A 4568-nucleotide genomic window follows, 5' to 3' on the forward strand; every position below is an offset into this window, starting at 1 on the left:
TTTTCTGAGTGTGTGATGACCAAAACATTATTTGTTCATCCTTCAAAGATGACCCCCATTTATAAACCTGAAAGTTTCAAGATCTAGGAAAACTCACACTTATTTAAAAATACTTTTTTCTTTAAACAAATAGGAAATTTCTCTGGCATTTCTTTCTTTTTGCTGTATCGAAAACGTACCGAACCGTGACTTTAAAACCGAGGTACGTACCGAACCGTGATTTTTGTGTACCGTTACACCCCTAGTACCTAGTCAACCGATCTCTGAGATTTGTTTTCATGATAATCGAATTGTTTTCATAAAAAAAAAATGTTTTTTTGTTTTCATGATAATCGAATCGAGTTTTATCTCTAAAAACTGTTTAGTGTATAATGCTAGTAATGGGGGCATTGACTAAGTAAAAAGAAATTGCTAGTTTATACCACTAACAAGGCTCAAAATAGCCCCACACTAACGCAGTAACATAATGAGGGTCCATACATGCAAAACGAAGCATTGAGAACTTTGTAAGTGTACAGACCGTTTAATAAGAAGATACTTTATGAAGACAGTTCACTTCGCGTATACAGACAGGAGCCATCTTAAAAAAAATAGTCTCGATAAGTCGATCCCCGAACGCCGTTCACACAGTTCAGAAGTTTGTTGAACTTCATACAGTTCAGATCACTCAGCACGACGTTCGTGGTTTGACTTATCGAGACTATTTATTAAGATGGCTCCTGTCTGTATACGCGAAGTGAACTGTCTTCATAAAGTATCTTCTTATTAAACGGTCTGTACACTTACAAAGTTCTCAATGCATCGTTTTGTATGGACCCTCATTATGTTACTGCGTTAGTGTGGGGTTATTTTGAGCCTTGTTAGTGGTATAAACTAGTGATTTCTTTTTACTTAGTCAATGCCCCCATTACTAGCATTATACGTTAAACAGTTTTTAGAGATAAAACTCTTTACATTCGATTATCATGAAAACAAATCTCAGAGAACGATTGACTATGTACCGATGTTTTATTAGGCCAAAGGTTCATTGTTCGCCGGAGTTCTCCTTTAAGTGTTTTGAATTCATTTAAAACAAGTAACACTGGTAAAAATTGTTTTAATGGTGTTTGGTTTTTTTTCTGCTTTGTTTCTTCTTTTAGAAAAGTAGAGAAAAAATGTAAAGTCCGGCCATTTTGGGGATTGTTTTTGGCGTGGATGACGATGCAAGAAAACTTACACTTAAGACAGGAATCCCAAAGTCTATGGATGACCTTGTCTTTGAAATAATGACTGTTTTTGGGGTGAAGCAAAAGTTCAGGTTCAAGTAAAAAGATAAGGACTTTGGAAATGAATACATGCATCTCACGTCAACCAGTCAAATTGAAGACGGATACCCTGAAACTGATTTTTCTATTAACTGATGACTCCAGAATGCTAGAGACTGGACCTAATGCACCATTCCTGCTTTTGTAGCTCTGATACTCATGACACGAGAGTAGGGTTGTGCCAAAAGACGATAGTATCGTGTATCGACGATAGTCTGACATGTCGCCGATGGCAGATGCCTTTGACGATATCAATACGATAATTAGCTCGTTTTACCATAATGTATTAAATTATTATTATTAGGCCTATTATTATTATTATAAAGCTAGTATTGTTATTAAATTAATATTAGGAACTACAATTAATTTGCCTTGCCTAAATTTACAACGACATCACCTCATAACAATTGCAACAACACACGCACTAATGAGGACTCCTCTAAGAGAATGTTTTTAAAACAGACTAAAAAACATCCCACATCAAAATTTAATTGTAAGGTGGTCCATTCACAAATTATCAAGTGTGCTCGTTTTAACAGACGCAAAATTCAATTTCCTACAGATCCAAGATGAAAACGGCATCGTTGTTCGTCAGTATTTGTTTCTGTAACACATTAACAAAACGTTTAATGACACTAACACTAAAAATACAATTACTAAATAGTATTAATAATAATATCACTAAAATAGTATTATTAGTTACCGTTATCATCGTCGTCTTTGAGGGAACGCGGCGTTAATGCAGATTCCGAAAGCAGTCCGTTTTTACTTTCACTTTCAGAGATTGAGCGCGTTTACATGCGACGACTTTCTTAACCTGATTATGTTGAATAAACTTGACAATGCATGTGGTCATGTAAACGTTTCCTTTATCTGAGTCAAGTCATAAGTATAAACCGATCGACTCAGCTAGACGTTTGGCCCTTGCTCTTGTTTCTCCCGGCATTTAAAACACATTAACCCTCGTACTTCGTGCTTACTGAAGTGCGCATGTGAAGTGAGCAGAGAGCGCACTGGTAGGGGGCACATATCGCAAACTCCGACTTTTTCTGACCCAAGAAATTATTAAAACGTGTTTTCATCTCGTGCAGAAATAGGCCCTAGTCAAAATGCTGCATGTAACGGCATGAGGATAGGCTAATGTGTCCGTAAATTTCCCGTTGACAAACAAAAGGATTAGGATCTCTTTTTTTTTACTTCACTGTACCAGGAAATAACCTGATCCTATTAATAAACACTTTGCTAGCAAAATAGAAAAAAGATTCTCGTATATAAAACGAAGTAGGCTAATAAAACAAGCAAATTAATGAGTAGGCTAAATAATCAAGTTAATAATCAAATAAGTTAGCCCCGCCCCCTCATGATAATATCGTGTATCGCCGATCTCACAGGCTGACGATAGGACGATATGAAAATGGAGCATATCGGCCAACACTACACGAGAGATGTTAGCCCTTGTGCTATTGTCTCAGTCCAGGAACTTATTTGATGACTCTTTTTGCAGCAGTGCAGAAACTGTTTTATTAAAAAAAAAAAAAAAAATTCTTGCCCTCAATGTTTTTTGGTTCCTGTGTTCTGCTGAAATTCAGCTTCAGAGAGCTAACAGCAACAGTGGAATGCTCCATGGCAGCTGAGGCAGTGAGTAGACCACTTATTTCCGTCCTAAATGTTGAAAGTTATATGTTTAAAGTGTGTATGTCAGGTTAAAACTTTTTTTTAGATATATTAAATAATGTTTAGATGTCTGAGTGAAAATTTAATTACTATAATAATTACTGTAATTGCCCTACATTAAGCTTTATAGCCATTTCTGTCAAGATCATATTTTTAAAACACAGTGGAGCTGCCTGTGATGTCATTAGAGGGAGATGAGACAAAAACGTTCATTCAAGTATGGAGAGTTTTGAGTCTGAGGAGATCCAAAATCCCCCTCAAACCTCCGATGGCCCACAGCCTTACAATTTTGAGCCTCCCAGGTGTGAGACAGATGAGGAACCAAACAGAAATTCGAAGAAACATAAATATCTGGTGTGAAGAGAACCAGTGGAGAGTTGGTCAGGTGTCTTGGAAAGTATAGGCATAACTTAGAGGTGGAACGGTACATTCGTATTCGTATTGAACCGAAACGTACGGCCGTCACAGTTCGGTGCATGAATATACACGGAGAATACAGGGTTGAAATAAATAAAACTCGCGTGCAAATTAATTAATGCGGAACTACGTTACTGTTAGATACGCGGTAGAGATGTGCGGTAGCCTATCAGAATAGGTCAGTGTGAAGAGGTTCAGTGTGTGGAAAGAAGACAGGGTCGGCGTGACTGGGACTCGTTTATTCAGAAAAAACAAAAAAGAAACGAGGCGCACAGTAGCGCATTCGCCACCATAAACAAAACACACGATCCAACACTTGCTTCTCAGTCTCGGTTGCAGTAGCCGCGTGAAGTCCCAGTCCAACTCTCTCTCGCTCTCTCATTCGCCGGTTATATACGGTCTCTCCACGGAAAATTACTGCAATCAAACACAGGTGTTCATCATCTGCACTTGATCTACTAATCTCACCGTGCGGCTCCGTCCTTTCTCTCCCACAGCCGCTACAGACTCACGCCCCCTCGCCACAGTCAGGTTTGCCGAAGTGCTGATATTCTGAGAGCTAGTCTCGCGGCTGTCATCAAAAAGTGGACTCCGTGACCGGTTTTAACGGTACCCAGTACAAACGCAGTAATTCACCATCGTGACGCCTGCATATATACATTTCTTCTTCTTCTTCTTCAGCCAGGGTTTAATTGCGGTTGGCAAACCTGTTTCCTGCGTATACCTAACTAACTACCTAACTTAAATAACTAAATAAATAAATGTCCTAATCAAATAATTATCTCGCTCTATCATTCGTACAATTACCAACACAGCTCACCAGGTGTTTCTCAATGTCAAGGATACTTCCTTGGCAGGACGGGTCCTTCCAAGTCATTTCCTTCAGAGGCTAGGCAAGGGTCCTCTTTAGCGTTCGGAGAACACGTAAATGGAACAGGCTAGCAAGTGCACGTCATTGCGTCATTACATCAGTGAAAGGTCCGCTTCGGCGCTGCAAAAATCATTGAGCTGGTGTACTGCACTGTTTAAATACACTTGACAGTCCTTATTTTGTCTTGTCAGTCCTCATAGAAATAAATAAATAAAGGGATAATGTATAACCAGGCGGTTGTTATAGTGAATACAACCCCGCAAACTCTAAAGCAGAGGGGTCTTGATCAGCCGGTTGTAACG

Source organism: Pimephales promelas, chromosome 2, assembly GCF_988280905.1.
Source record: "Pimephales promelas chromosome 2, fPimPro1.hap1.1, whole genome shotgun sequence".
Lineage (NCBI taxonomy): Eukaryota > Metazoa > Chordata > Actinopteri > Cypriniformes > Leuciscidae > Pimephales > Pimephales promelas.